This window comes from Lissotriton vulgaris, chromosome 11, assembly GCF_964263255.1.
Source record: "Lissotriton vulgaris chromosome 11, aLisVul1.2, whole genome shotgun sequence".
NCBI lineage: Eukaryota > Metazoa > Chordata > Amphibia > Caudata > Salamandridae > Lissotriton > Lissotriton vulgaris.
In genome coordinates this window covers 554,283,232-554,309,918 of record NC_141699.1, presented here as the reverse complement: position 1 = coordinate 554,309,918, position 26,687 = coordinate 554,283,232, and positions in this window count along the sequence as shown.

Here is a 26,687-nt window from a genome sequence, read left to right as displayed (position 1 = left end):
GTAACTGTTTACGAGGTAGTGAGTAGTGATCTCTGCCCACCAATTAAAATAATATGAGTCTTGCCTTTGCTGGCCTCCGCTAAAACGCTCCTTGTAAAATAACTGTTATTCGGTAATCCGAAAGATATCAACGTGTTGCCAGCAGCGAAAACAATAATAGTTATGTCCCTACTTCCCTCACAGAATTAAAGACGCCGGGAACCTCATGCAGCCGGCTCGCACATTTTATCATAAAAACAGGTAAACTTTGTTGTTGCAAACGAAGAGGTGATTAATCAGTGTGGCATATCCGTCCTCACCATGACGATATTTTTGTTTCTGCCCCTCTCTCTCTTCCATGCAGGCGGTAAATCCTGCTGCCAATACGTATAAAAGCTGATGGTTTCAGGACATTAACATTAGAGGTAAAAATGAACAACTATCCTTGATATTATCGGCAAGGCAGTCTTAGAATCCATTCCCCAAAATGACGAGATCACTTATAACAAAGGTTCTTCTTTTTTATGTGTCAACTTTGAACCGAATATGTTAACAATCGGCCAATCGAGCATGAAAATAATATAACCTGTTCCTATTACTTTTTACCAGCGATATTAAATAAGGTCATATTTAGGATGTGCTGCATTAAAATAAATTAGATTTACTATCTACTAACATAGCTTTAGTTCGTCACATCAGGCGTTTTGGTTAGTCAGATTGTAGACTTTAATAATATAAAAGAGATGAAGGATAATATAGGACTAAAATAGAAATGCTAACTGTGCGTTAGGGTTGTTAATATGCACTCTGATCCCTACCCCCTTTCTCTGCAGAACCTACCTATTTCTCTTTTTACCCTGGGACCTTTTACTGTGTGTATCTGCTTCCACATTGGCTTTAATCCTGGCACCACGTGTTGGTATTTATAGGTAAGCATATAATATGATACAATGGAATGTATAGCCAGTAAACGTGGCGAGATAGGGTCCTATGTAGGATGCTGCTAATACTATGGGATTATCCCATAAAGCAGTTATCATGTAATATCAATAGGGATATTGTAGGACCTTTTAAGCCTTGATGAGTACTGAAATAGGTAGGCTCTCACATGTTCTTTACCGCTTTTACCTTTCCCTTGAAACACACAGATGGTTTTCTATTCTGTACCATAGATGTGTCTGCGTAGTATTTTTCTGCAGCAATGATGTAAATATATATCTCTAGATATGTATATAGATTTGTATATATGTATATAAATGATGCTCCTCGTGTATATATGCCAATGCGGTAGCATCAGATCTAGGAATCTTAGAAACACTAGCCCTGTTTATCAAATGTTAAAGTCTATAATATAAACGTTTTTTGCACTGCCAATACAGACTTGTAAAAATGTCTTTTATGTATATTTTTTACAGAAATATGATGGTACAGTCCTGAGGAAGACACAGTTGTGTCGAAACGCGTAGACAGGAAACCATCTTTTTATTGTATAACATATATGTACCTGATGTATGTCTAGATCCATGCATATGCTATAATGCTGGAATATTTTATCATGTATAAATATTAATGTACTCAATATTTTTTATCATTTAATCATGTTTTATAACAGAAATTAAAATACACAAATATGTGCAAAAACGTTTTTTGATTATATTTTTTTCTAAACCATGTTTGGGCTAATGCCACTGTTCATGTGCTAGTGTCTCTATTGAGGATTTGCCTGGGTATTTTACTCACATAAATTCTTGCCCTGACCCAGGAAATTGATCCAAATCAGGGGGTCCTTGTTTATTTTACATAGTATTACCCACGGATGTTCCGTGTGGGACTTTAATTACCTTCTATTCTCCATATACCGCTTGGCTAAAACTGGAATGTCATATTTGTCTTTGAAATTAAATTGTAGTGTATGAGATATTATTCCATTATAGGTGTATACAACAGTTCTATCTTTCTTCTATCTCATTCCTCTTTCTTTCCCTACTGTCCCTAAGCAGCATGGCTCAGATGGAAACCTTCGGTTTCTCAGACGAAGATTTTGCCACACTAGTGGGCATACCTGTACCTCAAAATCAAAGTGTGGCTCCCATTTTTCAGAATAATAGTGATCTAGAGAAACTATCTAACTTACGTAAAAAACTAATAAGGATAGAGGCTCATGGTGAGTTCATGCTAAATTATCTTAAAGCAGGCATTATTCCACTAGGCCTAAGGATTAGGAATATTCCAGGGTTATTCGTAGATGTAAAAGCATTTCTCCATAAATGGAGTATGATAGCGAGCAGGTGTTCGCGAGATCTTATGATCTTGATCATCGCGACATCTAAAGATTTAGCCGCAGAAATTGTAAAAGAGATAGAAGATTTAGAAGACAAAATAAAAAAATCCACTACATTAGAGGAGGCGGAAAAACAATTGGAAATTCTAAAAAAGGACATTGTATCTTTTTCTGAATATCTCTCAAAAAGGAAAAATGATAAATTTGTGAAGGATAAAAGATTTTATACAATTGAGCGTACTTACCCATATCTGGGGGAAACTTTTTATAAAACAGATTATCAACAAGGAGGAGCCAACTATAATCCACCTAAAATCAACACCTTTTCTGACTCCTCAGACCCAGATTCTGATGGAGACTCTTTGTATCATGATGAGGGCCCATATAATCCTAATAATGGTCGCAGAAATCAGCGCCAACCTTTTTTAGGGCATCGCGGAACGAGACGGGGCCGACAACGAGTTCGTTTTCAAACACAACCAAGAGGCCACTACCAATCCCATCAATATCCGAAAGAGCCACAACAATATCTGGAAACCCGGAACAAGCAATATCAACGGTAGTAGATACAATACCTATTTTTAACCTCTCTAAACATGTCCTGTCAGAGTCTGCTGTTTCTATCTTAACTAAAGGCCTATCATTCGTACCTCACTCAAATACTAATCTTTTTGAACTCCACCAAGATATACATTCCTTCTTCAGAAAGATAAGGCTACAGAAGTTCTTTATGAATAGAGAAAATTTACAGATGGAGGGTGACACTAATAACATCGTATCTCTACCGTCTACCTTCACTCCTACCCTAGACCAATTAGGCCCAGAGATGGCTATCTTTGAAAAAGTAGTCACCACTAAACTAACAACAGCCCTTCGGTATGTTCCCAAACCGAAATATAACATCTCAAAAGAGGAACACACTGCTCTACAAAACTTAAAAAACAACAAATCACTCGTGATAAAGAGTAGTGATAAAGGTGGAGGCATCGTTTTAATTGATTCAGCTACATATGAAGAAAATATTCTTTCTATGCTTAATGATTCAACTTTTTATAAGAAAATCACCAAAAATCCAACAGAGAGAGTTATTAAACTAATTCATGAAATAACTACTCAAGCATTCAATAAGGACATTATTACAAAGAAGGAATATGAATATCTAAATAAGTCTCAGAATAAAATAGCCTGCATTTATGGCACACCTAAGATGCACAAAAATGAACAAAACCCCCCCTATCGCCCTATTGTCTCTACGATAGGCACCCCAACTGAAGCCTTATCTAAATACCTTGATAACATCTTAAGACCATATATTCAATTTACTCCCTCATATATTAAAGATACGGGGGCCATCATTGCTAAAGTAGAACATTTACCTTTCAATGTGAATAAAGATCTTTTAGTAACACTAGATGTTGAAGCTCTCTATAGCAATATCCCGCAAAACCAAGCTATGGAGGCCACCAGTTGGTTTATCGACCTACATCAGATACCATGCAATAAACCATTTATCTTACAATGTCTATCAGTGGTACTTAAAGAAAATGTGTTTCAATTTGGTGAACACATGTACCAACAGACGAAAGGCGTCAGTATGGGGGCAGCAATGGCTCCATCGATAGCCAATATATATATGGCGAAATTTGAATCTCATAATATATATAATGAGATGGCACCATTCTATGAGTCTGTTTCCCATTGGTACCGATTCATAGATGATATTTTTTTCATTTGGACCAATGGGGAACAGACTCTTTTAGAGTTCCTGGACTGGTTGAACCTGGCAGATGGAAATCTCCATTTCACTGCACATATCAACTCAACTAAAGTGGAGTTCCTTGATATACACATTAAAAATGTGTCAAACCAACTGGCAGTTGATCTACACGTGAAGCCAACGGCAAGAAATACGTTGCTTCACTTCAGTAGCTACCACCCAAGGAACCAAAAGGATGGTATACCTTTCTCTCAGTTCCTCAGGGTGCGTAGAAACTGCACTAACATTAAGGACTATGACGTCCAGTCTGAGCAGATGAAGAAGAAATTTATTGCACGTGGCTACCCTCACAGATTAATACGTGAGGCATATAAGCGAGCACGCTACTTTGATCGTGATGCGTTATTTAATTCCAACAGACAACAAAAAGAACAAAAGTTAGTGTGTATTACTAAACACTCTCCATTAAATGCCACAGTCAAACAAATTATGAATTCGAATTGGCATCTGCTAAATGTAGACTCAACCCAACCTAAACTACCAAAGCCCCTGTTCGCGCACCGTCGAAACAAAAACTTAAAAGATCTAGTGGTAAGATCACGTTTCGAGGGCTCGGGTATGAAGACCCCATACATCCAGAAATCTTTTGAAGGTGGAAATGCTATCAAGGGAACTTCGCGATGCGGCTCATGCCAGTCATGTGAGGGCATCATCTCAGGTGAGATCTTCACATTTAATCAGATCAGAATCCAAGCCCAGGAGCTATGGACGTGCAATACCAGTAATGTTGTCTATCTCCTACTATGCCCGTGCAATTTGGGCTATGTCGGTGAGACGTCAAGAACTATGAAACTTCGTCTCACTGAACATAGATCTGCCATAAAAACACGCAAAATGGCAGCTCCTTTGGCCCTACATTTTTCTGAGTTTCATCATACACCTTCGCAGATCCGATGGAGGATTTTAGAAAAGATCCATACACCCAATAGTAATGGCGGAGACAAAATTAGAAAGAAGAGAGAGGTATACTGGATTTTTTCTTTGAATACGTTCTCTCATGGGTTAAACAACGATCTGCCATGGATCAATGCAATAATATAAAAATCTAATGGGATATAGTGGTTACTCTGCATCTGGTTTTCATATGGAAACTATTAAGCACTTAAATCCCCCATGCATGCAAATATAGGTTTCATGTTTAAGTTTACTGGAAATAGTCCCACAATAACGTTGAGTTGGAACGTCAAAATAAAGTCTAAAAATGTTAGCCTTCCCCTTTAAGCAGCACATGACCCTAGTCTAACCAATACACGCAGCCGCTATATATAGCCAATGCATGCGCCTAGTTTAGATTCTTGCTGAAGTACGAAAAATCGCCGGGATCCATTTGCCACCGGTCCGCGTCCAGCTCCTTATTTCACGGTAAGCCTGTAGGCAGATGCGCTAATATCTATCAGCTATGATTCGTTTTTTAACATCAGCTAACAGACTATTAAAACTGTACGTGTTTCCTTTATGTAGCACAAGAGACGCTGTAAACCGCGTGCAGTCAGGCTACGTCATTTTACCTCAAAAGCCGGGCCACACTATTTTGACCGAGTGAAAGGGTGTATATCCCGGTAAGCCGCCCTCTGTTATAGCGTCTTTTGAAGTAACTGTTTACGAGGTAGTGAGTAGTGATCTCTGCCCACCAATTAAAATAATATGAGTCTTGCCTTTGCTGGCCTCCGCTAAAACGCTCCTTGTAAAATAACTGTTATTCGGTAATCCGAAAGATATCAACGTGTTGCCAGCAGCGAAAACAATAATAGTTTATGTCCCTACTTCCCTCACAGAATTAAAGACGCCGGGAACCTCATGCAGCCGGCTCGCACATTTTATCATAAAAACAGGTAAACTTTGTTGTTGCAAACGAAGAGGTGATTAATCAGTGTGGCATATCCGTCCTCACCATGACGATATTTTTGTTTCTGCCCCTCTCTCTCTTCCATGCAGGCGGTAAATCCTGCTGCCAATACGTATAAAAGCTGATGGTTTCAGGACATTAACATTAGAGGTAAAAATGAACAACTATCCTTGATATTATCGGCAAGGCAGTCTTAGAATCCATTCCCCAAAATGACGAGATCACTTATAACAAAGGTTCTTCTTTTTTATGTGTCAACTTTGAACCGAATATGTTAACAATCGGCCAATCGAGCATGAAAATAATATAACCTGTTCCTATTACTTTTTACCAGCGATATTAAATAAGGTCATATTTAGGATGTGCTGCATTAAAATAAATTAGATTTACTATCTACTAACATAGCTTTAGTTCGTCACATCAGGCGTTTTGGTTAGTCAGATTGTAGACTTTAATAATATAAAAGAGATGAAGGATAATATAGGACTAAAATAGAAATGCTAACTGTGCGTTAGGGTTGTTAATATGCACTCTGATCCCTACCCCCTTTCTCTGCAGAACCTACCTATTTCTCTTTTTACCCTGGGACCTTTTACTGTGTGTATCTGCTTCCACATTGGCTTTAATCCCGGCACCACGTGTTGGTATTTATAGGTAAGCATATAATATGATACAATGGAATGTATAGCCAGTAAACGTGGCGAGATAGGGTCCTATGTAGGATGCTGCTAATACTATGGGATTATCCCATAAAGCAGTTATCATGTAATATCAATAGGGATATTGTAGGACCTTTTAAGCCTTGATGAGTACTGAAATAGGTAGGCTCTCACATGTTCTTTACCGCTTTTACCTTTCCCTTGAAACACACAGATGGTTTTCTATTCTGTACCATAGATGTGTCTGCGTAGTATTTTTCTGCAGCAATGATGTAAATATATATCTCTAGATATGTATATAGATTTGTATATATGTATATAAATGATGCTCCTCGTGTATATATGCCAATGCGGTAGCATCAGATCTAGGAATCTTAGAAACACTAGCCCTGTTTATCAAATGTTAAAGTCTATAATATAAACGTTTTTTGCACTGCCAATACAGACTTGTAAAAATGTCTTTTATGTATATTTTTTACAGAAATATGATGGTACAGTCCTGAGGAAGACACAGTTGTGTCGAAACGCGTAGACAGGAAACCATCTTTTTATTGTATAACATATATGTACCTGATGTATGTCTAGATCCATGCATATGCTATAATGCTGGAATATTTTATCATGTATAAATATTAATGTACTCAATATTTTTTATCATTTAATCATGTTTTATAACAGAAATTAAAATACACAAATATGTGCAAAAACGTTTTTTGATTATATTTTTTTCTAAACCATGTTTGGGCTAATGCCACTGTTCATGTGCTAGTGTCTCTATTGAGGATTTGCCTGGGTATTTTACTCACATAGATCCACCGGGGAGGTCCAGCTGTTCAGGCCTGACTTTTCCCTCGCCTTTTAGGGCGGTTTCAGGGTAGGGGAATTGGTGGCGCCTAATAAACATGATTGGCGGGGTGCAATTTGGCCAGGTTCACCTACAGGGAAGTTCTGTATCCTTATCAATCCTCAGGTCAAAAATGAATCAGAACGGGAGGGGGGATCACGTTATCTTGCACAAAGCTCTAGGGAGCACAGGCTGTCCGGTGGGGAACCTGGAGGCGTATCTATCCTGCAGACCGCGGGGCGCCAATATTTATCCACCAGGAAGGGACTCCCCTCACAAGGTTTCATTTTGGGAGGATTTTGACAGTGGCGCTGGGGGCGGCAGGCTTGGATGCATCCAAATTTGGGACCCATTCTTTCAGGATTGGGGCAGCCACTGAAGCCACGGCTTGGGGACTGATGGGACATGAGATTCAAAGAATAGGGCGTTGGTCTTCGGACTGCTACAAGGGATATGTGCGGCTACACTTTATTTAAGTGCTATTGCTAGACTTTGGTTTTGTTTCAATTCTCTGCAGTTTCCACGTCCTGTGCCGCAGGAGGGGAGCTAACCGTCATCCGCAGGTCAACTGAGTCTCCCCACTCAAGGTACCCGACTGGGGGCCAAGCCACAGAGAAGTCTGGATCATAGGCCATTCGTATGTGAGCAGGTTGAAGCAGCATTTTTTCACGGGGAATTTGCAAACAGGGCCTGGCAGGCAGGTTTTAAGGTGTCATTGCACGGTCAAGGGGGGTTGCAATTGAGCCAGTTTCGTAATGTCGTTTGTGCTTTGTTGTCTAGGTCTCCAGCAACACCCGCCGTGGTAATAATACATCTGGGAGGCAATGACTTGGTACACATGGGTAGGAAAGGAGTGGTGGAGGCACTAATCACAGAAGTGGGATGGTTGGCCAAGCGGTGTACAAAGGCAGTATTAGTATGGTCTCACATGATCCCAAGGTTCCAGAGGCGGTGGGGCCAGTCGGTGTGGCCTTTGAATCACTCTGTAAAGAGGATTCATAACAGGATTGATGAGCTTTTCCGGTCTCCCACTGCAGTTGATTGCACATGGTTGCATCGTGGGGAGCGTTTTTTTCTACAGGACGGGGTTCACCTTTCTAAACTGGGCAATGAATTTTTACTTTGAGAATGTGCTAGCCTGGATGTTAGGAGCAACAAACAGGGCATGCCCTTCTTGTCAGCAGGGGATGTGGGGGGCCAGATAGTCGGTCAACTATACTGGCTTGTGGCTGTAAGGTCATGATTGCTAGGTCAATTTTGTACATCTCTTGGTAGGCATCCCATTATTTAATGGGGACGCCTTGGGGGAGACAGTGGTCTCTCATCACACTCCAGGGGGCGTTTACGTCTGGTAGGCTGAAGGGTGCGGGGGTCGGAAGTTCCGCTTCCGGGAGGCCCCCTGGGCCAACCCCTGCACAGGCGCATGGGCGCCAAGGTAGCATAACATCAGTCCCTGGGAGGTAGTATTGGAGGGCGTAGGGGGTGCCCGCTGGAAGGAATCTGATGTGCAACCGGGCCTCCTGCGCAAGCTCACTCCATTTTAGAAGGGGAACCTGGCAAGTAGTTGGGAACAGTCATAACCTTGCACATAGGCTCATCCGGGAAACGCAGAAAACAAATTGTACATATTCCAGTTTTAGGTTAGGTATGGCTATGTATTAGACTCATGTTAAGGTTAGCCATAAAAGATGTGTAAATATGTGTAAATGTTATTGAAAATGTTTGGGTTTTCTGTGTATTAAAATTGTGTCAAGAATTTTTTATTATGATTAGTTAATTTTAATAAAATATGGCAGGGGTTATCCGACCCCTAATCCAAGTTCTCTGTTTGGATGGTTTATTATCGGTGCCTCGGGGGAACGGGGGGAAGGAAGCAACCATCCCTGGATCCCAATCAACCAGTGGGAGGGTGTCATGACTGCCGAATTGGGAGTCTGCAACCTTCTGAGATGCCTCCTGTGAGACTCCCGGCGGCAGAGAGTCTCCTGTAAGATGCGCAAGCTTGTTTTCTTCCCAGTATAAGAATTGGCTTGGTAGTTTGGTCTGCCCTGTTCCCATGATGCACTGGGCCAGGGACAGACTAATTTGCATATAGCCAGGTTCTGAGCTGGGATGGTGCAGTGAGCTAAAAAACGGTGATGGATCAAGCCCTGATCTTTGGACTGGGTAGGAGTGTTCTGCTTAATTCAGATACTCTGTCCATCACCACCCCCTTTTCTGAATCATGCGCAGGGATAGGCAGTACAGGTTAAAGCCCTGCCTTTCCCGAGCGCGAGCGCTTCGCGTTCTAGTGTTCCCGTATCTGATCTCGTCACTTCTGGTGCGTCGCGGCCCCTCACTTCCGCGTCGTCGGCGTCCTGGTTTCTCGTCGGGGCGTGGGTCCCTGCTTTCCGTGTTTTTTGGCAGCAAATATTCTTGGAATCCGGTATTGAAGAAGAAAAGGAAATTTGATTAGCCGTGGTCACGATATTCAGCGCTCTGCGCTGGTATCTTTATTTTGGTATTACGGTGTTAGTTTACTATGGTATATTAAAGATAGTCTCACGAACAGGAGACTGTGCATCTATACTTTGCCACAGCGGTGCTGAACCTCGGTAGAGCCTTGGTGATATTCTTTCTGGTTATACTATTTTGGAAGTTACAAGAATTATTGTAGGTGGGTAGGCATAAGAAGGGCAACTTTTGGAAGTGGGGCGACGTCTCACCCCAACCAATCGCACAGTTTAAATGATGCCACAATTTTTTAATCACAATGCTCTTTGTATTCAATCTTTTTCAACTTTATTTCACTTTTTAGTAACAATGATATCAATCCACACGCGATATTGATAGGAACAAAGCAAAGACTGGGAATAATGCATGTTACATTAACTAGGAACTTATATGAGATAGCAAACATTTACTTTAACGCAGCACTAAAACAAATGATTTAATTCATCGCTGGTTCATTCATGAGAGGAAGGGACGTTGAGGTGAAAGAGACTGAAATGGTGCAACTTATGACACAATTGTTATAGCCAACAAATGATGGATGGAATGCTGACAATGCAAACATTCTCCCCAAGTCAAAAGATCTGGGTTAAATCCATTGTTCTTTTGCTCACCATGCCACCCCAGTTTAGATCCAGTCATATGCAATTCAGTCTTGACCCCATGCCTCATGGGAACAGTCCAGACGGAACTGCCAAGCCAGGTTCTCCCTGGACCGGAAACAAGCACCCTGGGACCGGTTTCAGAGCATGTCTGGGAAGACATGGATTGGCAGTTCGGGCTGGACTGTTCCCATGAGGCACAGGGTCAGACTGATTTGCATATGGCCATGTCTGAACTGGGGTGGTGGAGTGAGCTAAAGAAAGATGATGGATTAAACCCAGATCAGTTGACTGGGGGTGAGTGTTTGCAATGTTCAACACTCTGTCCATCATCACCTTTGGTTTTGCTTATGACACAAGGCATTATTCCTATTGCATGATTCACCTCAGGCTTCAGGTACAGAGCGTGTGTGAGTAATGTATCTACGCTGTATATCATAAAGATCTTGAAAGGTATCAATGTGTAGTGTCCCAATATTAGATTGGTTTCAGTTTACATGGCACTGTTTTAACCAAATACATGACCGTATGTGCGTGCTGGGGCTACGCCCAGGGCGCCGACCTCTAGAGGGGCTCAGAATGTGTCTGCAGAAGACTTCCTATGATTAGGTCCAAAGAAAAGTTTAGTTAAACACTGTTTAACATTGTTTGACCGCTGACACCCGTGTCTACATTTTGTCTGTTTTTCTTTCCATGGTGCTCCTTAATTGTGTCCCTCACCTTTCTCCTAATCCTCTCAAATTTTTGACATACAGGCAATTAAAGAAGTATAGTATGCAGAGGTGCTAAATTCAGTTTCATCCAGGGTGCGGTCTGAGAAAAGGCCAGTTCTGAGCAAACGAATACTTGTATAGAATATGTTCTTTTGAAAGACAATAACATTTTATAACAAAAAAAGTATATTTTTAAAGTCAGAACTCCCAGCCACCCACCCCCAAAAAAATCCCAATGTTTTACCTTGAGATGTGTGCCTAACACCAGATAAGCATTACCTCAGTTAACATGACATCAAGCCTACTAGAAAGAAGGAAGGCGAGGATTACTTCAGAAATACCAACATTGCTAGGATGGTGACATGAACAAGAGAAATGAACAAAACGTAGCAAAACCCGTACACCCGGTCTCATAACGTGGCACGGCGTAAGGTCAGCCAGCCCGGACGTGTCCCGTCAGACGCAGCTAAGCGGGAAACTGCAGAGAGCCAGCTGGAGCTCGAAAAAGCGCACTGCTTCCTGGAAGTATTTACAGCAGAGAGAGCTGTTCCTTCGCACCCTCATGCCCTACAATCCGCGTACTCGCCCGGGTGCAGCAGCAGAAGTCCTCAATGGCTTTCAATTTAGTTATTTATTTATTTGCAGTTTTATATGGAGCGAACACTGCCCGAGGGCTTTGTGGAACGTTTTACAAGAGCACTCTAGTTACTTTACACAAAGTCGTATTCAAGTTTCTAGGCACAGGGAGGTTATGCGATTTGCACAGAATCACAGCGTGTGGAGCCGACGCCGGGATTAAAACCCGGTTTCCCAGTTCAAAAGTTGCTAGCTCTTGCAATAACGCCAATTTAGCCCTGCCTTTTAATTATGTCACCACTGGTACAGCCCCTGGCACTGTTACAGATCCGTTCCCTGAAGCTCCATGCACTACTACAGATCTTATCACTACAGACCTTCACATTAACACAGAATTCATCACTAGAGCACCTGCCTCTTTTACAAATCTACGCATTGCAAAAGCTTGCATAGTTACAAAAGTGAACACTACAGCTCTTATAACTAATAACACAGCGCACTACTACATATTTGATTTTTACAGTACTTTTCAATATTAACCATGTGACCACCACAGCATCTTGCGCTGTCATAGAAGAGATCCATATCGTCACATGCACTATTACAGATATAACAATAATGTCTCTAGCAATAGTATAACCCTGATCACAACAGCTCCACAGGCTATTTATTAAATTTAAGATATTAAAGATAAAGGCAGCCGGTTTACGGAGGATTGCACTGCCAAGTCAAGTCACGTAGGTTCCAAAATATTGCCCACCTCAGATGGCTAGCTGCCACTTGACCACAAAGTTAAATACTCATTCAAGGGGTATGAGAGGCAATATATATACAAAGTAAATCACAAAATCTGTGTTTAGAGAACGAAATGAGTCAACGTTGCTGTTTATAGCCTGAGTGTGTCTATAATACAGATGTGCTTGGTTTTCATAGGTGAACAGCCAACGCGTTTCGCCCAAACATGGGCTTCTTCAGGGCTGCAATATCATACAATATATCCATATTTAGAATCCACATATTAACCAAATACTGAGTGAAGGACCAGAGTGACTTTTATTTAAAGTACTCTGGGTGAAAAAAACACAGGAAAGGAGAGGGGAAGTATATTATAAGGGAAGAAAATCCTTAAGTGAGTAAGTAGAGAAACCAATGCTGTATCACAGCTGGTATGAAAGTTCAAGTTTGAAACAGTATGAGGAAGGGAAGATTTAAGCCCTAGGGTAAAAGAGTGTCAGTTAAGCTAAGAACAGTGCACCAAACCAAGTGAATAAAAGTAGAAAGTTAACCCGACTGGTGGGCCAGCCTAAGTGTATGTGGGGAAAGGTGGGTTTTCTCCTTGAAGGGGGAGAAAGTGTTGTTATGTGTAGCGGCTTGGTCCTGCCGCAGAGCTAAGCACCGCCAGTAAGGGCGCCGCCTTTACCCAGCCTTGGACCACCTTTGTGACTCGTGAATATCGAACCTTGGGTAACTGACGCTGCCAGATACTGGAATTTGGCATGGTTCCGCAGCAGTCTTGAAAGTGGGTCTGCAGTGCGGAGCAACACGGAATTGGAGACTATCTCCATCGAGACATTAAAATTGAAAAAGGCAGCCCACTGGAGGGTTTGTAATGTTTGTACTGAATTGTGAAAACCACACATACCATCATGCACTGTAAAATATTATCATGTTGATGCCCACTAGAGGTCCGAGAATGGTTAAAGATCTGCACTTGTGGGGACTCACAATCAGTTTCTTTTTTGCCAGGGCTCACCTCAGAAGAAGTTCCAAGATAGAATGAAACGTGCCAGGATTGCCCAGAATTGCGCAAATAAATGCTTTGAAAGCACTGTGTTGCGTGTGCCGCTCATCGTTTCCTTGAAGGGGGAGAAAGTGTTTTAATATATATACATATTGTATGATATTGCAGACCTGAAGAAGCCCAGGTGTGGGCGAAACGTGTTGGCTGTTCACCTATGAAAACCAAGCACATCTGTATTAAAGACATGCTAAGGCTACAAACAGCAATGTGGACTCATTTCTTTCTATAAACACAGATTTTGTGATTTACTTTGTATATATATATATATTGCCTCTCATATCCCTTGAATGAATATTTATTACAGGTCTGATGGCTACAATTCCTCACTCTGTTGTAGATCTGATCACTAAACATATCTAATATTTCTAATTTGATCACTTCACTCTCTCATATTACAAATATGACTACAGAAGCACATCTATCTATTACACATCTTTTCACTGCAGTCCTTCACAATATTACAGATTTGTTCACTACAGCCCCTTAAACTAGTAGTAATGTGTTCACAGCGAGCCTTAGACAATTATAGAATATATGACAGTACAACGCAAACAATTATAATGCATGCTTTTACAACGCAGTTTTTACATCGCAACTACCATTACATCGCATGATTTTACAACACATGCTATTACAACGCATTTTTAAAAACTACCATTACAACGCATTCCATCACAACGCATAATACTTTTAGGGCAACAGTAGGGTAAGTGCTGGATAGTGTAGGGGTAAAAATTACTATTCCCACTCCAGTGAGTGCAACAGTATGGTAAGTGTTGGATAGTGTAGGGGTAAAAATTACTATTCACACTCCAGTGAGTGCAACAGTAGGGAAAGTGTTGGGTAGTGTAGGGGTAAAAATTACTATTCCCATCTACCTCAAAACCCGTACCCACCCTAAAACTAAAACATCTCCATTACTTACCTTAGAATGCGTTGTAATGGCATGCGTTGTAATGGTATGCGTGGTAATGACATCCGTTGTAATGGCATGCGTTGTAGTGACATGCATTGTAATGGCATGCGTTGTAATGGCATGCGATGTTACGGCAGTTGCGTTGTAAAAGCAGTGCGATGTAATGACTGCTTTGTAATGGATGTTTCCCACAATTATACATCTGATCACTAAAGTCCTTCATATTTTGTATAAATCGAATGACCAGAGACCTTCACTCACTGTTATGTCTGTTTGCAACAACCAGCCGCCCCATTACAGATCAGGTCATTGAAACAACTTGCACTTTTAAAGATCTGTTTCTTTCATCTCCTCACACAAATGAAGATCTGTTGACTTGATTCCTCATTCTACATCTGAGCTCCCTAAAGCCACATGGTACACACTATTGCATCTTAAATGCACCCTCAGATATTTATTTGTAAGGTTTTATATAGCTTTACAAATCTCCTTAATGCCTCCAGTTGCATTATATAGGCCAGATCACTACAGCTGTTCACATTATTACAGATCAGATCACTGCACCGTTGCATACTTTTACAGTTCTGAGATCTGCTGCACCTGAACGGTTACAGAGGTGAGAAAAGGAGGTCTTGTGCAATTGCAGATTTAAAAAATCTATAGTTTTTCATACTATTACAGATTTGAGCATTGCAGCTCCTTACACTATTGCTTACGTGATCACAATAGCCCATCTCATTATTACGACATAAAACCACAGTGTTTTGCACTATGACACATCTGATCACTACAAAAGGGCGGCTACACATTTCCTTCAGGGAAGACTGGCATTGCATCATGTAGGAACCTCTAGTGATAGCACGTCAAAAGAAGGAGCACGACATTCAAGTCTATTTTTAAATCTTAGACTATGACCAATCAGGGTGCCATCTGTTAATTAGCATATGTGACCTACCGGGAATAATGAATTTAAAGAAGGAAGTGAACAAGCATCAGTGCCTGGAAGAGAAACTATCTCCTTATAAAGCATGCAAGTTGACAGGATGGTGTCATTGAAATTTCAGGTATTACGCTGCCCTTATGTGCCTCGTGCTGGATCTGATGACGTCAAAAACCTGTGCACCATATGGACTCTGGGTTTCAGTTGGTTCTGTCACAACTCAAACCCAGTGAGAAATTTCACATTTATTTTATTTTGAAAAAGCAGCAATTTATATGACGTTATTTTAAAGTTTTTTTCTCATTTAAAATTACTGGCCCTGATATGGTAGCATGTGAAGACCCCTCTGGATTTCCTGAGGTATAGGCCCCTGCAGCCACCATAGGATTGACTCTAGCTTTCCTTCTTTTGTACAGGCTGGAGTCTGACCAGGGGTTCCTCTCTAGCTCTTCTGAGGCATAGATCACATAGATCAAAGGCAGGCTCTATGTCCCTCTCTAGCGATTCTGCTGCGGTGTGGAATGGAGCCTGACTGAGGTGATGGATCAAGCCCTGATCTTTGGACTGGGTGAGAGCTTTCTGCTTAATTCAGAGACTCTGTCCCTCACCACCCCTTGTTGTAAATATTTTTGTCCACCCTAAGCGTGGAAGGGTATTCTCAGATGTGAGACCCTTGCTCATTGCACCATCAGGATTCAAGCAAACCGGGCCGAAGACGGCTGTAATGCCAGAAACCGGTCCCCGGGAGCTTGTTTCCTTCCCAGTGTAAGAATTGGCTTTTGTAGTTTGGTTTGCCCTGTTCCCATCATGCACTGGGACAGGAACAGACTAATTTGCATACAGCCAGGTTCTGAAACTGGGATGGTGCAGTGAGCTAAAAAACGGTGTTGGATCTAGCCCTGATCTCTTGACTGGGTGAGAGCTTTCTGCTTAATTCAGAGACTCTGTCCCTCACCACCCCTTGTTGTTAATATTTTTGTCCACCCTAAGCGTGGAAGGGTATTCTCAGATGTGAGACCCTTGCTCATTGCACCATCAGGATTCAAGCAAACCGGGCCGAAGACGGCTGTAATACCAGAAACCGGTCCCCGGGAGCTTGTTTCCTTCCCAGTGTAAGAATTGGCTTTTGTAGTTTGGTTTGCCCTGTTCCCATCATGCACTGGGACAGGAACAGACTAATTTGCATACAGCCAGGTTCTGAAACTGGGATGGTGCAGTGAGCTAAAAAACGGTGTTGGATCTAGCCCTGATCTCTTGACTGGGTGAGAGCTTTCTGCTTAATTCAGAGACTCTGTCCCTCACCACCCCTTGTTGTAGATCACAGCCCGGCATCTGGAGGTTTTTCCAACTCTCTACATATGGGGTTGGTATCTGACCCCAAATCCCCTTCTCGCCCCCCTATTTTAGATAACCCCAGTCATACCGGCCTCTCTGTGCTTCTAGTCTGTTTGAAAATCTTTGACACAAGCCCCTGCCGGGAACACCTTTGGATTTTGCAAGAGACCCTTCTCTCTCCAAATGGATTGCCCTGCCAGGTACACTTAGAATGTTCTGGATGGATGCCCCGGAAGAATACGCCTAGCGCCTTCCTTTGTTAGGATTCCGGATACCTACGAGGACCTTCGGCTCGCGTCGCACCTTCAGGGTTTGCAGCCTGTAGTTAGTTGCCCTCCCTGGTGTTAAGAGCTTGCAAAGCCCAAATAAAAATGTATTGATTGATTGAGTGCTACTCTGATGTAGCATGTGCCCGCGGGGCTTCCAGTGAGCCCTCGACCCTTAGAAAACATGCCTGCTGCGCGTTTGCGATTCCAGGCTGCGGTACTGTGAATAACCCTTCACACGGGCGCCGATCACGGGGAGACAATAGCTGAGCGGTGTCACGTAAGCTACAAATGGCAGGTTAGGAAATTGGTATACGTGACTGTTACATTTTTAGGAGCCCGCATTGCCCTTGTGCGTTTGTTGTGCCTTGCATATTCCCTCAAAGGACAATCTGTTTTGCCTTTCTGCTCTTTGTTGTGTCTCTGGCTCACTCGGCTGCTTTTCTGGCGCCAAGGACCGGGCCAGCTGTGGCTGAAAGAGAAACGCAATGGCAGAAGGGGTCAGGGTCGGAGCAGAATGTTCAGACCAGCCCCACGCTGCAAGATGTCGCAACTACAACCTCCTTGTAGGCTCTCGTTGTTGTCGAGCTATGTGACCGTCCTTCCTACTCAGAAAGCAGCCGCCTAAGACTGCAACCCACCCAAAGTGCCCAGCGACCAGTGCTGGATTGGGGTTTCCCACACCAGGAACCTTTGTCTCTTTGAACTCGAGCAGTCCCATCAGTGTCTCTGTAGGGGCGTGGTGGTGCAGCAGGTGCAGTGACACCAGCGCTGAGGAACACTTCGCCAATCACGACCGTCTCATATTTCTTACCATATATATAGCCGTATGTGTTGCATTCATTCTCCTTGCTGGCATTACGACCCAGGGCACCGTTGTTAACGTTGCTCGCATTAGGGCCCAGGCACCCTTGCCACGTCACTGCTCCCAGCCTGCCTCGCGCCTCCTCTCGGAGGCCGCGCTTTCTAACGTGCCTAACGCTTCACCTCATAACGAGGTGCCTGCGTAGATCTATATGTCGTGTTACGTTGTAAAACATGCACCTTTTCGCTATGGGAGACCATTATCACCGGGTGTGATGTCACACCTCTCGTGGATCAGTGCCTCGTTGTCTGACACATCTGCGTCAAAGGCGCATCGAAATGTTCGCAGGTAGGCTCGCAACGCAATTCACAACTCGCCTCACACCTCACTTCACGTTTACTGCACCGACGTCTGACTCTCCTCACAGCTCATTCACCCCTCAACTCCCGCTCACCGTATGCCCCACACCTAATCTCAACACCCCCTCACACCCACAACACCCCTAAGCCCTAAGAAAGTGCCCAAACCTCTCAGTTACCTTAATTCCTCCCAGCACGCCTTACCTGCAGCTTCAAGGTGCACTGCAGGCTAATTAAACACAGCGGAAGAACCCAATATTCGCAGGAATTAGAAGCACTGGGCAATGGCGGAAACCAGTTTTCCTTCTTTTGGAATTTCCCCTCCGTCGAGTACTTTCTAGCAGGCATGCATTTTAATTAAGCAGTTCCCATACTGCTTATTACGCCTTTTACTAAACTGAGCACTGCCCTAATCTGTCTTCCTTTGTCTCCTCACACATGGCCCCGGGGACACGAAGGGGCAAATTTACAAAAACCTCAAGTAATTTGGTTGCAGGGCTGCACTGCACGAAATGCTTCGATTATTTACCATTAATTGGATTACTCCAATTCCATTTCTGTTGAGGCACCGATACATTAACAAAGTAAGGAATCTAAGCGAGAGGGACGTGGTGGTAATGAGAAAACAGAACAGCGACATATCTACGAATTTCTACTAAGAGATGGTGCTGTTGCTCCCGCCCCCTATGCTTGAGCACATCAGGCTGCCTTGCGCCACACACACCCTTGCACCACGTGATGTCTAGCATAAGTTTTGTACTTGATGTGTATCTTCCTTCCAGTATAAAATACTATGCTTAGACATAGTTTAAAACGTTTCTAACTTTGTATGTGTGCTGAGCATTACAGCACATATGCAACTTTTCTTCAACGTTACACTTGCCTCAGGGAGGCATAAATGTTTGGTGCAGTGCCCTGTCTACCTTTCTTTGTAGTTGATAGGGCTTTACATTAAAAAAAAACCCTATGTAGTGGCATTGGAACACTCATGTATCACCCACTTGACGTCCCCATGATGCAAGTAGTGTAACAAAGAAAACAGTCCTACTTGATTACTTTAGGGCAAATTTTCAGGGCAAAACAAGATTTGCGCAGGATAGTAAATCGCTAATAAAGGATTTGAGCCAGTTTGCACTGGTGCAGAGCCTTGATAAATTTAACCCAACTCGGTTCTAAGAATGTGGGATTGACGCATCATTTCTGATGGCTCTTCTTCTCCCTCAGGAAAGCTTAAAAAAATAAAAATCCCTCCACTGGACCAGAGGTCACTGCAATACCTGAGATCACCGTGGCAAAGGTCATCACACTCTCTGAAGTTCACCTGTACTGGATCCATGAGCACTGCAGTAGGGGCATTACTGAATTAGAGGGTACATGCTCCTGACCTCACGCCACATTCAGCTGTTGGCAACCCACGTCCCGTGTCCATGCAGGGGCTTGGCCACCTATGGGTGATTGGGCACACTGACTGTCCACAGTCCAGGCCCTGCACTCATCCTCACGCCACACACTACCAAAGGCCGTGCTTGGCGTGTGATTGGTCGCCCACGGGGGTGGGGTGAAATGCCTGACTGCAACCCCAAAATTCCACACCACGCACGACCTAAGGACCGGCTGGCATAAAGTTGTCCGCCCACTTGGGGTTGGGTGAAGCACCTGATTGCAGTCCTGCCCCTGCGCCAAACCTTACGCCATGCACAGCCATAGCCCGTGTGTGGCACATAATTGGAATAGTAAGGTATGGTAATAGCATCTTAATTTATATATTTAAAAACCCTTGGAAATTCACTGAAAAAAACAAAAAAAAAGTTAAAATAACGTTACAGTTAGGTGAAAATGTTGGTTACAACATAACATTTTAAACTAAAACAACCACTGAAATGTACCAGTTATAGTTAACTGAAGTAACTATAGCTTGCACCATGAAATAACTCAGTGATCGAATGGGCGGGATCGGCAGGGCATGGCGTGCCCCTACTTCTATAAATCAATAGATCCAGTGCCCCTACTTTTTTTCTTTTTAATAATGCGTCCCAGGACGGCAGAAATAGCCACGGTCTGCAGAAAAGGCTCGGCGTTCCTGGCCGTTCGGGATGGGCGGTGGGCAGAGAAGGAAAAGGACTCTGTCTTTTCCTACTTGCTCAGAGAAGACATGGACAGTGTCCACTTCTGCTCTGTCGCTGGCAGCTGCTCCCCCTTCCTTTCTTCCTCTTACTCCCTCTTTCTATCTAACTCCTCCTCACTGAAAAGTTACTTAAAGAAAGGGTTCTCGTCCTCTCTTTCCTCCTTTCATTTATTTGTTACTCTGTGAAATTGATCTAATAAAGAAAAATACTTTTACTGCAAAAGTTGTCTTTTTCTGACATTATTCTATTCCAAAGTACAGCCTCAGGATGGAGAGAAAAAAAAGGTTCAACTATAAAAAATAACTAAATAAAGCAAGACATTGTTACAGAAACGGCCAGATTGATTTTATTCACACCCAAACACATTAGCGCCACTATATAGTTTTCCAGTGAAGCGCTATTGTTTTATCTTTTCTTTGAACAGCATTGTTTTCCCTGAATGAGGAAGTGCAACATTTTTGGAGATACTACAATGCCGGATTGATGGGTGGATTGGAAAACAAAATGCGTACCGCAGCTCGGTGTTCATGGATGTGGTCTTTTTAAACCATACTGCTTGTGTTTTGTAAGGATATAAGCAATGGACATTGAAGCACGTCCCATCCGGGCCCTGTAGTCATGTCCTTAACTTTTCAAGCACAAGCACTCACTGATTTCTGAATAGTGAGTGTAAATGCGTTAAGTTAACCATGTTGTTCCTGCTTACATTTCACATGCTTAACTTAATCTTACATTCCCTATGAGTGTTTGCTTTTTTTCAGGTTATTACGTTTTTTAAGCAGCGTATTGCTCTTGTCTAGTGCGTAATTTGAACAGAGTTGCATCCAGGTATTTATAGCAGGGCACCATTGGGTTGTAGTTGAAGGCTGTGCGAGTTTCTCTCAGTGGGGCAGTATGGTGTTCAGTGGGGGAGAGGATGTGACACTATGGTCAGAGCAACCGAATTTGCAATTGGGGAATCAGGTTCAGCCTTCATGACCAGTCCCCCAGACCACTCTCCTGAGGGAGCACAGTCCCATGCTAGGCCTAAGAAGTCCCATCAAGACCATAGAAGCCCTGGTGTCTTAGCACCAGCAGGTTTACCCTAGTGGGGGCAAGTGTGGGTTAACCTTGGATGTCTGTCCACCACAATCCATACTGAAGTGCACCTCTAGTCTTGCAGGCAGGCTTATGAAGCAGCACATCGTAGAGCAACAGTGACTGTGTCTGTCACTACGATCACAGGACCCTTGAGAAGTGCCAGCTCTAGAGCGGTGCAACCGGTGTGTTCGCACCGGGTGCTGACTTTGGGTGGCAAGTATATTGTAGTTTTATAAGTGCTTGCTGCTTCTTCCTGGCCTCCAGCAACTTTCTGCAACAATAAAAATAATCACTATTAAACTATACTGCCTACTAGTATGAATGTCCTGTGACTCCAACAACTTGTAGTCCTTGGTCTTATGTAACATTTGGTATACAGTGATTTACACACATATAATTAAATGTCTCTGTGTAGTGTGTGTGATCAGGGCCGTTTCTAGGTGTTTTGCCGCCCTAGGCAAGAATTGAAAAATGCCGCCCCCTCCCTTTTACTACCATCACTCTCTCCCCCTGTCATCCAGACTAGAAGAATGAATGCATTTGATCACAAAATGTGTCTCGGTATGCCGCATAATTTGCATTTTTTTGACGCATAATTCAGCCAACTCTCCGCATAATTTGGTTCCCCCTGCGGCTTAATTTCAAGTGGCTCTGCGTATAAATAACACCAACAATCAAAGAGTACATGGCAAAACAGCTGAGTAGATTAACCGCTTGCTGCAGAGATCTGCAGTGTTAGCTGGTTAAAAATTGAAATATTTGCAAAGTCTACTCAGCCTTTTATCTTTCCAGGTTAAAAAGGAGTGCCTTTGCGTTGAATAATATTGACCTATTATCTAAGAACCGAGGCACAATTTAATTAGTGATGTATGTTTTGTAAGTGGGCGTATAGAGTGCAAACGTAGCTGTAGAACATCACAGCGCGGTACAATAGTAGCCTGGGTACATTTGAGTTGTAAATCATATAGAGCTGCCAAACTGACTCTAGAACCAGGTGGATTGGAGAGTCTCGCTATATGTATGATTTTATTCACGCCGGTCAAGCATCACACGCTTCATATCTAGCCGCCGCTGATATGTCTCGCCGCATAAATCGTGACAAACAACCCCAGAAGCAAAAGCGCAAGAGGCAGAGCACAATGTGGACTTGTTTTTATTGCAGGTTAAAAAATAAATTATGGCTATTCTTCTTTTTTTCACTATTTCCAGACCATACTTAGACCGGAACCTGTATTTTGGGGTGAAAAAACAAATAACGAATTTCAGATTGATGTGATGGAAAAAAGAAGCCTCTTGGCACCATATATTTTTTAGGAGTGGCGTGCTATTAGCCACCTGTTTGCACTGCTTAAAAACAAATGAAATTACCTGACATGGTTATTTTATTGAGCAGCCGACACAAACAGTCCGTCCCCCGCGCGCCGATTGAGAGGGTGGTGCGACATGCGAGACGTTTTCACCTTCACTGGCTGCTGCATAAAGCACCGCTCGGGGACTGGCCAAAAATCATGCCCTGCGCTACAAGATTGACGACCCTAGGGAACCACACACTGGTACTTCCGGCCTGCTCCACACACCACTATGCTAGGGTGCGCTGCGCAGCATGTAAAAGCAGGTGCGCTTGCACTCACATACAGGTGCTGCTGCCTGACCATGAGGCAAAAAAGTTGCATAGTGCAGTACAACTTTTTATGATGCAGCCCATCTCTGAATGACATTTTGTGAATCTAGGCCCTGATTCCTTACTGCTCTTACAGATTTAGTCTCCCAGTAAGTTGCAGTGATCTACAACATGAATTCTGGGAAGATATTCTGTTTGACACTTTAAGAAAGAGCTTATTGTGCTGTATGTTGTGCTCCTTTCCACTTTGTTATCTCTGACAACCCCCTTTATCTCCATTTCTCCACGATTTTCTTTCTATTTTACTTTCCCATTTGTCACTTGGAGCACTGCAAAGTGTTCCTTGCAAACTTAGTGATGTTATTTAAAATAAAATATATTTGTAGCTTGTCTTACTTTTTTTACGTTCGCTTATATGTGTACTCTTTTCCATGAGTCTGCACAAAAATAGTGACCTTATTTATACTGCTTTGAAAGGATAGAAATGGGTTCCCTAAGGTTTCTTTACAATCCTGAAATTATAAAAATGAAAAGAATGATAACATACATAAAGAACTCCATCTGCTACTTCTGTGAAATGAATGCAGACTGTTCCAGTGGGCATTATATGCATGCACAAATTAAAACAATTTCCCCCCTTTTGCCGCCCTTGCCCTTTTGGCACCCTAGGCAGCCGCCTAGTCTTGCCTAATGGTAGAAACGGCCCTGTGTGTGATGTAAAGTGCTCTGAAACCCTAAACTGGTATGAGTGGCGCTGTAAATCAAATTAAATGCACCTGAGAGAGAGTATGGTTATGGAGATTTGAGGGGCACTGTTAAAGGGTGGAATTAAGGGAATCCATGGTGGAGGTGGTCATTGGGGGGCACCAACAAACATTGTTGCACAGGGCGCCCGCCACCAGCGCTAAAGCCAGCCCTGCCATTGAGGCCAGTCCGCCCACCCATTTGTACCTCCATTGGCCTTGTTTCAGCAGTAGTAGCTGCAACTCACCAGGGATTAGCAAATCAGGATTTGCACCCACACAAAAGTACGTTCTACTTTTTTCCCCACTTCGACCACTGAAATAACTATAACTTGCACCGTCGTTATGCACTGCTTATACCCAAACATATTACATCACTCATGCCATGTTCAATGACAGCATTGACAAAATATATGTCTGACTTTCAAAATTACATCATTTATGACAACACTGTGAATGGCTGGGGTACAAGTTATAATTTACTTCATGGTGCATGCTATAGTTACTTCAGAATGTCAGTTTTTTTTTTGTTTAAAATGATATGCTGTAACTGACCTTTTAACCTAACTGTAACATCACGTTAGCTTTTGTGTTTTTTTAGTGAATTGCTATGTTTTTAAAAAAAAGATGCAGTAAGATATATTTATGATTGACTTTCCTGTTATTGGCCAAGCTGCCATAGTCTGCCGGCACTCAACTTTATTTCCTGAATTTCTTGTTAAATGCCTATTGTTAATAAGACCCCAAACAACAGGGATACATTTACACCTACACTCAGGTCTAAAACCTTTAACTGTTACAGCCTTGTCATGATATTTCCATTCCTTGTAAGATTGCCAGATTAGTTTAAGCTTCTTGTGGTGATTATTTAGGTTATCCGTGATCTTTTCTGTGCCCAGTACTATCCTTCGTTTAGTGTACCACCAGCGTATTGTAAGGGGTTCCAATATTTTCCCATCTGTGGATACCAGTTGTTTAGCAACTGTCAACAGATTGATTATTCGGCTTTTTGTCGCCTTGGTAATTAGTTTTGCCTTTTTTATCTTATAGACCCCTTAAGATCACATCTGGTGAGTGCTGTCTGGGAAAGCACACTACCTGTTTAATTCTGTTGAGCAACTCTTTCCAGACATGTCTCACTTTGATGCATGACCACCATATATGTATTGATGATCTTCCAGTTCTCCACATCAACAACATTCACCTTTTCTATGAGGATATATTTATTTTAGCTGTTGTGGGGTGAGGTACCTGTTATACAAAAGTGTATAGCCTTGCTCTATATATATGACATTCTTGTGACTATATACAATTTCTTCCCATCATTTTTTCTGTTCCTTGTCTTCCATGTCTCTTTGGGGGACCTTTCCCATGATCTACAAAATTCCCATTTTTTGCTCTTTTCTCCTTTTAGTAGCCTGTATTCTTTTGAGATCATTCCCTTATACTCTAGCCAAATTGTGATATATTTTTCATAATCTTTAAGACTCCCTGACAGTCTTGGTTTTCTACTGGGTGCATAGCCCAATTTCTCACTTGCGCATTGTGCATTTCGGCCGCGTGCCGTGAAGGAATGAGTGTTGGGGGGGATTTTGACAGCCGACGGCGAGGAAAAAATTATTAATTATTTAATTTCCCCTCGTAGTTGCCTGTCCAATCTCCCCCAACCTGGCCCCACCGCTCTTACCTGCACTGGCCATGGCAGGTGCATTCTTTAATCTAGCTTTTGGAAAGAGTTTACATTTGTTCTTGCATTGTTGGAAGGATTTGATCTCTCCTTTGGTGAAGAGATGAGTTAATATGCAACATTCACTCTCTCACCATTTATTAAATGTCTGGCCTTGTAGGTTGGGGTAAAATCAGGGATGCAGTGAATTGGTGTAAAGGGGGATGGAGATGTTAGCAATTTCCCCTCGACCTCATCGTAGGTTCTCATTAACATACTGATGAGCGAAAGACGAATCTAGGAGGCCCAAATGCGCTTCTCAATGTTGGCGTTTATTTTGGAGAAACAATGGTAACCAAATAATATTAGAGGGAAAACATAAGGAAAATATTCGGGGTTGTTGATACAGTCTTTGGGCATTCCTCTCTTCACGGGTGTTCTTCTCCGCCTTCTCGTTGTCTTATGTCCTTGCTCCCATGGTGAGTCGTCCCTGGTTCCCCAGAAAAGAAGAGAAGGAGAATAAGGTAAGTTATAAGGTCTAGGGTAGTAGGCTTGAAGGGGATAGAGACCGTTACCACACCCAGAGGTGTTGGGGAGTTTTCTTTCAGTGAAGTCTATATAGCAGCTATTGTTTTTTCTTAAATGCTGCCTCTCTTGCTTTTGATCCCTAGAGGGCTTGAGCGAGAAGAGTGCACAAGGAAAACACATGCGGCAAACAGCGGTTACGGCGATTCCCTGGAGCTCCGTTTTCAGGTTTTTACACTCCCTGGACATGTCCCCCCACCCCCCTCATGGTACAAAATGCTATCCGTCAATGAACCAATCAACACAACAAAATATTTAAACAAATCCCCCAAAATAAAAAAAAAACAAATGGGCAGGATTGTAACCCTTCAACACCGGTCTCGGTTTTACCCCCCCCCCCCTTTCTCAGAGTCATTGCCTATGCCTACTCTCCCTTCCCAGACACTTACCAGGAAAGCTGCAATTCTCCGGAGTTGCGGCAGGGAGTCACGCTTCCCAGGGTGGCCACCACTCTTCGCTCCAAGTTTCAGGAGCCTTGTTGTCTTCGCGTGCTGTCCTCTGTCCAGGTGCAGCTGTAGGTAGCTCCTTCCTTCGTTGTCCCATGCAGTTTCCCAGATGTCCTCTGACTCTATAGAATGGGTCCTGATCCCCTCTTAGGATTTGCGGTTCGATTCCAAGCTGTTCTCTGCATCTTCCGGGTTCCGCCTCTTTTTGCTCTCCTCCAATCTGTTTATCTT